The 13,330-nt window shown below is 39.8% G+C and overlaps 1 protein-coding gene and 1 long non-coding RNA gene across 4 annotated transcripts in view; one reads left to right on the top strand and one right to left on the bottom strand.

Annotated features, from left to right (window-relative positions):
* NFKB1 (nuclear factor kappa B subunit 1) overlaps positions 1-9,055 on the bottom strand; it is a 77,957-nt gene extending 68,902 nt beyond the window's left edge. For 2 of the 3 annotated variants that reach the window (XM_020805424.3, XM_073001858.2), the window contains exon 1: positions 8,657-9,055. The gene's annotated coding sequence lies outside the window, so the exon portion shown is untranslated. The remainder of the gene's footprint in view (positions 1-8,656) is intronic. The other variant, XM_073001859.2, reaches the window with a different exon arrangement.
* Positions 9,056-9,289: 234 nt separating this feature from the next.
* Positions 9,290-12,400, top strand: LOC144589596 (uncharacterized). Its single transcript, XR_013545802.1, has 2 exons — positions 9,290-9,743; positions 11,577-12,400. It is a non-coding gene; the product is annotated as an uncharacterized LOC144589596 (long non-coding RNA).
* The last annotated feature ends 930 nt before the right edge of the window (positions 12,401-13,330 follow it).

Genomic DNA, 13,330 nt, shown 5'->3' with positions numbered 1-13,330 from the left:
TTTGTTAAAAACAGATAAACATCACTTTAAGAGGTATTTTAAAAAACATTTGTAAGAATCAAAAGCCATACAAAATAGTACACGAACTCATCAAGAATGAAGATGGCCTTGGGAAGGAGCTCCATCAAAAAGATACAGCTACAAGAAAACCATGCATTGTGAGCTCACTATCTTCTCAGGTGGTAGGATATGTGCCTGGACCTCCATTTGAAAATCTCTAAATACTGTACTGGCATGCACATGTTGGAAGAGGTAGTCCTCCAGCTATCATGGCTCAAACTGTTTAGGTCCTTTAAAACAATACTGTACTTTGAACTGAACTCCAGAAGAAACCAGAAGACAGTGTCATTGAAGTTCAATTATAAACCATCTCTAAAATGCACTATGATATTAAACTAGAAAAAGATATACTGTATGGAAAAGATCATGTGTACAACATTATATGGTAGATTAATCTGATGATTAAAGAAATTGGTGGGTAACAAAATGAAGCCCTGAGGAAATGTTGACTGCAAGAAGCACTACAGACTAAACATGCACATGATCCCTCAAAAACCCAAAGGCAGGCAAATCATTGAAGGCCATTTTTCATTTGACAGATTTCCTACATAGATAATCAGTTCCAGCAATGCTGGCTACCTGCTTCTGAAAACTCTGCAAACAGGGCTTGTAGGCATCTACCTTGCCAAATGTTCACTGAAAGCATGCATATACTGTACACAGACATGATACTCTTGTTCATTAAAAAAAGGCATTAGACAGATTTATAGAAGTGAGACACAAACCATGTCACACGCCATAGCTGTAAATATATATGGAGGCAGAACACTGAACAAACAACAATCTCCAGAAGAAGGCTATACTTTCACAAATTTCTCATAATTTGTGAAAATATGCTAGAATGACAATGCTATTTTTATATACGCAACAGAATGTAGTCCTCTTGGTTTATATTTTAGCAACAGAATGTGGACCTCGGTCTGAAATAATGTCCATGCATGGAACTACACCCTTGTTATATTCTATCATGCATATGCAACTATAAATAGCTGAAAATTTCAGGTGGTGCATTTGTGTGTTCTTGTTTTTTAGGCAGGAAAGTACATTATAACATTGCATACTCTAAAATATGATGCACCACTTAATAGAAAACTATGTGTAAAGTGACTTTCCAATGCAGTTCTTTCTCACGGTTCTGGAAGATGCAGTTCTTTCTCACGGTTCTGGAAGATGCAGTTCTTTCTCATGGTTTGTCTTACGAACTAAATTATACTGCCCACCAAACCGAATGAAAAAGGGAAGTCCATCTTCTATTGATATTTTAGCTGTAGTTCTTAACCATTATTTTGCTCATTTTACTTATTAGGTTTCAAAACTCATTTTAACACTAGCCCATGGTTTTTATTTTAACAAGTACACAATATTACTCTCCTAAAAACTATATTACTGGATTAAAATTATTTTTTTTTTCAAGGTTTCATCAACATTTTTAACTGACTCATTGTAAACACAGGGCAGACTTGTTGTTTGCTTTTCGTTTGTTGAAGAAAGCTAAAACTTACAAATGGTAAAAAAGAGAAGTCACTAAATGTTTATATCAGTAGGGCTTTTAGTGATATTGCACATTAACAGTAAACTAAAGAACCCGTAAAATTCTAAAATTGCATAACATTGGATATATCAGCTGACAGCATATTTCTTTAGTCTAAAAATGCATTGTTGAATCCCCCTGTTGCTGTTATGTGCCATCAAGTCCTATTCCTTTGGTAACCCTATGAATTAATTACCTCCAAAAGGTCCTGTTGTTAACTGTGTTGCTTGGGTCTTGGACTCTGAGGACCATGATTTCCCTCACTGAGTTAGACCATCTCATGGTAGGTCATCCTCTTTTCCTACTGCCTCCTACTTTTGCTAGCTTTATTTTTATTGATGTATTTATTATTAGATTTTTATCCCACCCTTCTAGACTGCATCTACTCAGGGCGGCTCACATCAAAATTTACCCTATTTGTGTTTGTGTAAGAGTTCCATAACTTGATGTGACTAATTGAGATTAGTCAGTAAGTTGTTGTGCTGGATTTTATTGCATGCTTTTTCACTCACCTGACTGCACAACCAAGATGTGGTCCTACACCTCATCACTTATCTATATATTTATATTTATTTGTTTATTTATTAAATTTGTATATTGCTCCATTAGTGCAAAAGCACTACTCTGGTACTTAGCCACAATTAGTCATGGGATGTTACACAACATTTACGAAAAGAACAATAGGACTCTGGCCACTGTCTGTTCCAGTGACTCGTGTCTTCTCATGATAAAGGTAAAGGTTCCCCTTGACATTTAGTCCAATCATGTCTGATTCTAGGGCACGGTGTTCATCCCATCCCCATCTCCAAGCCATAGAGCCAACATTGGTCCGTAGACAGTTTCCGTGGTCACATGGCCAGCGCGAATAGACACGGAACACCTTTATCTTCCCACCATGGTGGTACCTATTTATCTACTCACATTTACATGCTTTCAAACTGCTAGGTTGGCAGGAGCTGGGACAAGTGACGGGAGCTCATTCTGTCGCGAGGATTCGATATTACGACTGCTGGTCTTCTGACCTTGCAGCACAGAGGCTTCTGCAGTTTAACCCGCAGCACCACCTGTCCACCTTCTCATGATACATCCAAACTATTATAGCCTCAGTTTAGTTATTTCAGGTTGTAGTGAGCCTTCAGAGTTGATTTGACCTAGAACACATTTATTTGCCTTTCTGGCCATCCACAGTATCAGTAAAGCTCTCATCCACTACCAAAATTCAAATGAATCTTTGCCCACTCCCCTGTTTATTTTCTTCATTTCCCAGCATCCACAGTTACTGGGAATATCATGGTATGGATTATGTTGCATTTATTTATTTATTTATTTATTTATTTATTTATTTATTTATTTATTTATTTATTTATTTATTTATTTATTTATTTATTTATTTATTTATTTATTTAACTTAAGAATCTTTCCTAGTTCCTTCAAAGCTACTCTTCCAAAATGCCATATTCTGATTTCTTAGTTGCAGTATCTACATGGACCGGTGACTGAACCAAAAGATAGAAAGTCTTTCACAATTTCAGTTTTGTCACTGTCAGCTTTAAGTGTATAACATTCTTCTACCTTCACAATTTTTGCCTTCTTAGTGTTCAGCTATTCTCTTTGTACTTTCTTCAACTTCCAGCAATAAGTTGTCATGTTACTACATGATGTCATCTGAGTATCTTAAATTATTGATGTTTCTAATTTTCACTCTTCATCTTAATCTAACCCAGACTCTCTTATATTCTGGATACATACTGAACAGATAGAAAGATAAAATGTACCTGTGTCTGACACCTTTGACTCTTAAAAACCATTTTACTTCTCTACATTTGTAGAGTACTTAACACTAGATTCTTGTCCAGAGTGCAGGTTTCCTGTTTAGAAAATCAAATGTTGTGGCACATCCATTTCTTTCAGAACTATCCTTAGCTTTTCATGATCTGCACAAGTAGAGGCTTTGCTGTAATCTATAAAGCAAAAACATGGTTTCTCTGGAATTCTTTCATACATTCCAGTAGCCAAGATATACTTGCATCATGATCTCTAGTGTCGCTTCCTTTCCTAAATCCAATTTGAGCATTTGTCCTCTCCCTCTCCCTCTCCCCCCCTCTCTATATATAAAATCTTAGATTATATATAATAAAATCTTATATATAATCTTATATAATATTATTATATAATATTATAATATTTAAATCTTATATGTAATAAAATCTTATAATATATATAAAATAAAATTATATATATAATAACATCTTTATAATAAAATCTTGAGCACTATTTTGTTTGCATGGGAAATTAATGCAATGGTCTTATCATTACTGTAATCATTTCTGGGATAGAATGTGAACAGAATGCTTCTCTACTACGAGCTATTGTTTTGTTTTCTATGTTTATTGCCATATTATTCTTAATATTTTGACACAGTCATGCCCCAAATTGAAATAGCTCTATTTCCCATATATTCTTTGCAATGTATTTATTTCAAAACTTTGAGAGAAACTTTCACTTCATTTTCTAAAACAACAGGTTTTTAATCTTCTTTGAAGCAAACTGTAATTCTTACATCTGTTCTGTACAATTCTTCAGCATACTATTTCCACTTTTGTCTTTTACCTGCATTTTTCAACATCATTAGCCGTGGTTTCAACTTATCCTTGATTTCTTCAACCTTCTGGAGGCACTCTCTCAAGTTTCCATTTTTACCGTCCTATTCTGTTTGAGATAATTATTACACTAGCTCTCTTTGTCCCTAAACATAAGTTGCAGAAAAGCCGCGTTCAGGACTCTGACTTGATTTGCGTCACTTTTCACTTAGCACATCATCAACAATTTTAATAGTTTTTATTAGTCATCCATGAAGGATTTTTTTTCTTTTCTCTTGGCTACAAGAACAGTCTTTTTTGCATTCTTCCCTGAATATATTTCTGGTTTTAGTCCACAAGTCTTGTGATTCATGGCAGCCTGACCTCAGTAATTCAAATCTGTTCTTTACATGGTCTTCAAATTCTTTAGAGTTGTTGTTTTAATTTTATTTTGGTGCCATGACTGTTTTGCCATTCTTTTACAGCTTTCCTCCAATTTTTCATATTAAGTTCATGGTCTGTATCATACACTACTCCTGGTCTGTTTTTCAGAAAGAACAGAGCTTCTCGATTTTCTCCTTCTATTTATTGTATATGATCTATTTGATTGTCCACCTAGCGATATCCACATGCATAAACATCTGTCTGGTACCTTGAAGCATACATTTGCAGTAAACAGATTTCTTGCTTTACAGAATTATACAAGTTCTTCTTGTGCTTCATTTCTAGCACCAAATGCTCAAGTGAAGTTTGGTTCTATCTGATTTCCCACTGTTGTGTTCCCACCATCTGTGATTATAAGCACATCCTGTTTTGGTGTGTAATCTATTTCCTCCCCGGCACTTGCATAAAAGCTTTTTATTTTGTCTTCTTCAGCTTCTGCAGTTGAAGTACACACCTTCATGATGGTTATGTTGACTGCCTCTCCACGATTTATGTTAATTCGCCAGACCTTGCATTATAGAGTCTATAACTGTTTTTGGTACATCTCACCTCACTATTGAGCCATCCTGTTATTTCTGAGTTGATGTAGCAAAACATTTTGTACATAACTGAAAATGCCCTTCTATAGCCTATTTAGTTCACTCATGTCAATTATTCTGATGACTATAAATTCCATTTCTTGTTTTATAATTTCGGGCTTATCTTGATTTTAACATTTCAGGTTCCAATTATACGCATCATGGCGCTTTCGATTTCTCTTTCACACATGTGGACAGCAGCAGCTTAATGTCCATTTCCCTTTTATCCAGCTGCTATACTAAGAACAGTATTACTTGCACTCATCTCTAGCTGTTCCCCAATAACTGAGTGAGCACCTTCCAAACTGGGAGTCTTAGCTTTCAGTATTATTTTTTCTTTCATTCTGTATTGTCTCACTGTTGGCTTTTCAAGGCAGAAAGCCTTTAGAAGTGGTTTTCTCTTCCCTCCTTCTGCTCAGTACTAATAAGAGTTAGCTTGAGTGTCCCTGCTGTAGTTTATGTAAGATCCTATTCTAGATTTTATTTCCACTACTACTTCTGCCCAGTAGCTGACATTCAAGAATTTTTCAATTCCCATCACCACTAGAACTATAAATTAATTGACAACTGCTAATACCTGAAAAGGATCATTGACCTGCTTAACAAAGTGTAACCTCCTCACAGTATTGTGGTTAACATCCCCGACACACTCAGACCCCTTCACCATGTTACAGTGAATATCCAAGAAATAACAAAGTATTTTTAGGAACCTTAAAAGGCAACTACAGAACTTTCTCATCCTAATCTTATAACTTTGCACAGAACAGTTAGAGAGAGATGAAAGTGAAGAATTAAGTTCAGTTGATACAGTTTACTCAGGATAGGAACAATGCAACACAGAAACCTCTCCCCTTACTCTCTCCAACACACCCGTTACTTGCCCCCCCAAATATTATTCCCTAACCACAGCTTTTTATTTTTGAAGACATATAACTCCCTTTCAGAACATACATATTAGAACCTAGTGATTGGCCTCTACAACACATTATTACAACAAGGTTTATTTATATTTATGTGACAGTGTCCCAGCAACACTGTCACATTCCTGTGATGAATGTTGACAAATTTGGGGAATCTAGTAATTAAAAAACACATGTGACTATGTTTGTGATCCTATACCTTGGATTTCACAGGCATAGCTTATTATCTTTGCTCAATTTATACAGCACATGAAAAGTAAATATTAAGGTATTAAACTAAGATTGTTAGATCAAAACAGCAAGGAGGGGGGAACTCATACAATATAGGTACGAAGAGATAACAAGAAAGATTTAAAGAACTCACAACAACTTTCTGGCATGCTGTGCTAGCTCTGGCTTTTCAAAAAGCAGAGCATTTTTTTGCCTATGTCAGACAGGTGATCTTTGATGTTTTACCAGCCACTGGTCCTACAAAACCAGACATGCTAATTACACCATCCCTTCTTGTCACTACTGTATTGTTCAACCTCTCACTTGTCATTCATACTCAAATCTAACTGAAAGTCAGACACTGGATGATAATTCCTCTCTCTTCACCCTAGACCAGTAGTTCCCAAACTTGGGCAACACGGGTTCTTGGAATGCAATTCCCAGAAGTATTCACCAATAGCTGTGTTGTCCAGGGTTTCTGGGAGCTGCAGTCCAAAAACACGTGGATTACCCAAGGTTGGGAACCACTGCCCTAGACAACCAAACACACTTTGCATATGTTCAAGTAACTCCTTTAGTTAACTACTTAAGATATTTCAGGTCTAAATTCTAGCACCGAAAGTAATGTTAGGCCTAGCAACCAGTGCAAATTTCTACCGATTCCCCATCCTACCAGTGTCCCCAATGTTTGGGCAACTGAAGCACAATCCTCTTAATTCCCAACACTTCTTTCAATCAGCAGGCATTTAGGATATAAGGCATAATTAAACTGGGCAAAGCAGAAATCTAGGTGGCAAACTAGGTGTAGGTGGCTGCACCTTCTGTTCAATTAACATTTGCTCAAGCAGCCCCAGTGGGCATTAGCCGCCACCGCCTGACCCAGTGGTTAATTTCTAAGAGAGCTCCAGGGGAAAAATCTGCCTGGTATCTGCCTTGGTGGAATAATACAGTTCCCTCAGGTCTCACACATGGAACAGAACTCATCAACATTGACTAGCACTGCATTCAAGTGGGGGGTATGAGATGATGACAAGAAAGGACACTCAAATGAACGGCTTTCAGGCCTCCCCCTTTAATAAAACAACTCTAGCAGAGTGGGAATGGAAATGCACTTGACACATGCTTTTCGATCTCTTAATTCTAGGATTACTTTACTTTCCCCTAACACTGTTTAACAGTATGGAATGGAGAACATAAATGTTGCCATAGAAGACAATCTGGTTCAAATGCTATCCATCTCAGCAGCATTTAAAAGAAGTACACAAATATTGTATAACTGTTCAGAGCAGAAAGTCATGAAAATACTTATGCTTCCTCCCCCTCCGTTTCCAGGTTGGAGAAGCATTTTCTACGCCAAAGATGAAGACCCGGTCTTGTTCCCATGATCAGTATCAACTGTAAAGAGTACCCTCATTAAGATGACAGTTGCCACTTTTCAAACCAGTGGAGCTGTGACAGACTGCCATAGAGTGAGTGGGTGAGGCTTTTCCTGGAGCAGGAAGGAAGTAATGGAGGATGGTTTCACCAACAGCTTTGACACACTTGCAAAATGCACAGGAGCCTTATTAGAAAGAAAATGGGCAACACTGCTGCTCCTCAGATGCCCATTTCAGAGAAAGCTTTGCCATGTGGATGAATCCCCCAGTTCTAGTACAAAAAGTGTATTTGAGGCTACCCAGGAATGAGGAAGTAGCTGTTGAACACACACACACACACACACACACACACACACACACACACACACACACACACACACACACAAGGCAGAAACAGAAAATGCAGAACTCAGCACCCTACACGAAAATCCCCAGCAATCCAGCCCAATGAAAACCTGCATCTAAGATTTTCATCTGGAAAGCTTTTCACCTGTGTGATTAAATCAGCCTGCAAGGCAACTTGTACAAATTCAGCATTCCCCCCCCCCCAAAAAAAAGACTTCAAAAAAGGATGGCGGGAGTTGGGGGGGAGGCAGCCTCCAAAACACTCACAGACTTATCATGACATAAATATTCATCACTTATTGGGACTACAGTCCGCAAACAGCCTCTGACACGATAAATCTGCGCGTCTCGAAGTTTTGCCACCGGCGTGTGCTGGAAAAGGACCACACAGCTACCTTTCGCCAAGGAACTTAAAAGAAAGTAAGTAAAAGCGCGTCCCGATTCTCTCCCGACTTCATAACATTCCCGCGTGGCGGCCAGACGTCGGAACACACACACACGCGCGCGAGCGCGCCTACCTCACTCGCTCCCTCCCTCCCTGGGGGCTCGTCCTCCAAGAAGAGCGCCACGAGTGAAAGCGGCGCTTTTTTTTTTTTTTGTCCCGCGGGCTCACCTCAAGGTCCGGACCGGTATCCTTCGTCGTGGAAGCAAGTCTCGGCCGAGGAAAAGAGGAGGAGGAGGAGGAGGGCCGATGCGAGAAGGGGCTCCGTCCGTGTGGCAAACGCGGATACTGTATACTTTTTTTTTTCAAAGTAAAAAAAGGGAACCCTCCAAAGAAATAAAGAAAGCGAGAGAAAGAGAGAGAGAGAGAAAGCGTCCTCGTCAGAGGAGCGCCATGTCAACGCGGAGGGGGTCGGAAGAGGCTGCTTTGCCGTCGTCAAGATCAACAGGAGGAGGAAGAGGAGGCGGAGGAAGAAGAAGAAGAGAAGGAACTTAAGTGCCCGCGAGGCTCGCTGCTTCGGCTCCGCTCTTCGCGCCTCCTCGGCTGAAAGCGAAAACGAGGGGAAGCCTCTCGCGCGCCCGCGCGCGCCCTGTCACCTGTCAAGGGTCTGCGCGCGGACTCTCCCGCGCGCCTGCCTGCCTGCCTGCCTGCCTGCCCGCGTGCCCCGTCCCGTCCCCCCTCGCGCGCCTCTGAGGGGAGGCCCGTCCGCCCGCCTCTCCTTGTTCTCGCTACCAACAAACGCGCGCGCGCGCACACACACACAACACACACAGTCCGCCCTCCCTCGCTCGCTCGCTCCCGCACCTTCTCCTCTCTCTCTCTCTCACTTCCTAGCTGGAAATTCCCACTGACGTTATTATGAGAGGGGCGGCGGGGAAGAAAAAAAGGAAACACCCACCCGGGGGAGGGGAGGGAAGGGAGGAAGAGCTTTGAGATCGTGAGGAAGGGAGGAAACGGGGCGCGGGAAGGTTGGGTTGGTGGGGGCGCCTTTTAAGAGGCCGGGGAGAGAGAGAAGCGGGCCGGGACGCGCCCAGGGCGGCGCAGCTGCTCGCTACAACCCTCCTCCGCCTGCCTGCCTGCCTTCTTATTACTCGGAAGTAATTTGTCACGACGACTGTGTTCGGGTGGCTCTATCCCGCGGGCCGACTTCTCTGCCTCGTGTGGGGAACCGGTGCCCCCCCAGAGTGGCGGCCGAAAAGAAAAAAAACAAGCCGAGTTTGAGGAAAAGACATAAATCTTTAACCTTAGCTTGCTTGCTGTACGTTTGCTATAACTCCTTGGCGAGTAGAAACAAAAGGGGAAGGGGCGAACTTTTTTTTTGCACTGATCCGGATCGCGGTCCCGTAACCCCGGTCCTTCCCTTAGCTAACCCCCTTCTCACGTGACGTTAACTCTGCTTTAAAACAAACAAGCGTATTTCCTCAAGTCAATTCTGACCCGTGGTGGCCCCCATTGAGGGCTTTCTTGGTAGAAGGTGGTCTTCCATTTCCTTCTGGGGCTGCCCTGGGACTGGGCAGTTTGCCCAAGGCCACAGGGGGCTCTGAGTCTACTTGCCTCAGGAGGCACCGAGTGGATTTGAACCCCCACCTCGGGCTCTGCAGCCAAAGGCTAACTCACTGAGCTATCCAGCCAGTTCCGATTTAAAGAGGCTGGAGAAACAGTATATATTTACAATAATTCTCGGTCTTACTAAATTTGCAGTGCGGTGTAGTCCTCATGATGGACTAGGACTCTGGATATCAGTGTTCGAATCCCTATTTAGCCATGGGAGTGGAACTGGAAAACCCCTCCTTAAATATCTCGTTTACCTTGAAAGCCCTATTAGGGCTTTTCCCCTATAAGTTGCTTCCGACTTGACAGCACATGACACACACACATTAAATTCAGTGGATCATACCCTCAGAGTAGGTGAATTAAAGGGATGGAGAAGGTATGGTTCCCCAGATGTTGTTGGACTTCAGCTCTGTCAATCCAATCCAGCGTAGCTAACAGTGAAAGGGCTGACTGGAGTTGCAGTGTAACCATGTCGAGAGCACAGCTTGAGAAAGACACTTTTTGACTGCAATAGCCAGAATCTCCCAGACCAAAGAGATGGTCTGTGGCATCTATGGTGTTCTGGTATTGTAAAATTCACTATATGTTGGCAGAATATGGATTTATAATCTGAATAGGATATTTATTTATTTGCTTGTTTAATTTCATTTATATACCCCCCACTAGTGCAATGCACTATTCTGGGCAGTTGGCAAGCTAAACCTGAAAAATTACAAATAAATAACAAATCAAACAATAAAACAAAGTACAATAAAACAAACATTTCAAGTATGAATGCCAAGATAGTGTGATGCTTCATAATAAAATGATAAGATGACAGGACAATGGTAGGAAAATAATGCGATGTTGCCATCAAATACATCTCTAAATAGCACTCTCTTTAAAGGTAGGCAGTGAGGGGACCAGCTTCCTTGCAGTCACTGTTAATACACAGCTCAAGCAGGTTAAGTCAAGTTTCTTCATTCACATTAGCTCTCTGCATGCAAAAGATCATACATTATCAAAGAATAAAACTCACACCAAAAATCGAGAGGAAAATACACCAAACATCAGATATGAAACAGTACTAGGTAAAATCAAGTCACAAAAGTTTGTTTTTTTAAAAAAAAAAGATTCAGCATGCGTTGGCACATGACAACAAGCACTTTCAAGAGTGTGGAAAATTTCCTGAGAACCTACACAGCATTGTTATAGAATCTATGTTCTTGGACCACAACTCCCAGAAATTCCGGCCAGCACAGCTAGTGGTGAAGGCTTCTGAGAGTTGTAGTCCAAGAACATCTGGGGACCCAAGATTAGGAACCACTGCCGTAGATGAAAAACCTAACTTCCAAACTCTGTGACATTCTTTCTGCCTGGACAATAACTTTTCTAAGATTTGGTACTTTCTCTCTGTATCATCTTTAAACATTTGTCAAACACTATTAACAAATTTAAACTTGGAGCCTGGCTAGACAGCCAAATCGGAGTGGGCAGGGTCAGACTAAATAGGGTGGGACTAATAAAATCACTTCTTAAATAACCCACTTTCCTTCAGAGCCCTGTTACGGTGGCAAAGAAGGAAAGAAAGGTAGGAAGGAAGAAAAGAAAAGAAAAGAAAAGAAAAGAGATCATACTAGAAGATGAGACTCCCAGGTTGGAAGCATGTAACCATCTAATGGGGAACAACTAAAGATGAATACAGGTAATACGCTCTTTATATATAGCAACTGGACAAAAGTTAAAAGAACATTCAGCTGCTGATCTGCACATATGTGAAGGGGAAGTCCAAAGCTGCATGGTACATATAATGTTAACCTGAAATGTTAAAAGTATGAATCCCCAGGTACAGTACTAAGCCATGACATTGTTTGGATGCTGGGCACTCTGGGACTTAAAATCCAGAAAAGTAACTTTCCTGATCTCTGAGTACTCAAGTAAATCAGTGTGAGTAAAGAGGAAATTAGTCTGCTTCTACGGGCTTAGTGAAGCGTATGTTAAGTGGAAAATAATCTCACTTATTGCATTTGAAAATAAAAAAATAAATGTTAACAGTTCATCACATTTTCATTTATTTCTCACTTGTTTTTTTTTATCTTTGAATCAGTTCAAATGGGTTACTAATTATGATCAGGAAATTGTTGAAAACCATAATTATTCAAAGCTGACTTCAACAACCAAGTCTCCCATATGCTGCTAAAATTAATGTTTTGTTTTTTATTTTCTTGTTCACACTTTTCTTTCTCTTTTTTGTTTTTAATTGCCATTTTGTTGTACGTATTGTTATGTGGGGTCTGTGGGATTTTTATGTTTTTACTTGTATACTGCACAGAGTAGTGCTTGCACTCATGAGGCACTATACAAACAAACAAATAAACAAACAAGGTTTAACTTAACCTAGATTTAAAAGATTGCCAGCTTTTAACTAGAACAAATGCTTCATTAACTTTCTCCATGCACATTAGTAATCATGTAAATAGAGAAAACTAATTGAAAAGTGACAAAATGGAAAAAAGCTTTCCACAAAATGTGTCAGTTTCCCTGGAAACTAGAATGTGTGTGAGAAAAAAATTATTGTGGTAATTGCTACTAATTGTACTAATTTTTTTTAAAAAATGTATATGTGATTTCAGTCTTACTCTGAACAAAACTTCTACAGAAGGAAGCTGGTTCATACACCCACACAGAGCAAAGTCATTTTACCAGAGAAAATGGGAAAAGCAAGCAAAGAATATACTGTATAATCTTCCAGACAATGATTGCATGACCACATCAAAAACTCTAGTTGCATTAATTAAATTGAGAATAAAGACTGTCACTATTGGCATCTTTATCATGTACAGAAGCATCAGTACAGTTGGGGATGTTTTGGAAGAGTTTGGTGTGAGGAAAATTGAGGGTAACTTAAAAATAAATTTTCCTCTAACTATACAGTAGCTAAAAATATTTTGGTCAGGAACCTACAGAGCAGATTGGATTACAGTCTCCCTTAGTAGACCACTCCTTATTTGTTTGTTTTCCTTAACTGGCACTTACTGTATTTGTTTCAATAATTCATTCAGAGAATCTGGTAAATTAGAAGGAATGAAATGTTTCTGTTTATTTACTGTTCTTATATAAAAACAAGCATCATATTTTGTGAGAATGTTAACTCGTTAATCAATTGAGCTTAACTGCTTAATTTTCTTCATTACTGACCGACTGGAGATATTCCTGACAGAACACTTCACCCTGTTGACTTCTAACTCCATAACTCTAATACTCTAATAGAACACTAAGTGAACCCTGACTGGAAAAGAGGTGGGAAAAAGA

This window comes from Pogona vitticeps, chromosome 5 (assembly GCF_051106095.1).
Source record: "Pogona vitticeps strain Pit_001003342236 chromosome 5, PviZW2.1, whole genome shotgun sequence".
NCBI lineage: Eukaryota > Metazoa > Chordata > Lepidosauria > Squamata > Agamidae > Pogona > Pogona vitticeps.
The sequence above is the reverse complement of the archived record's forward strand: the minus strand, read 5'-3'. Positions and strand labels throughout refer to the sequence as shown.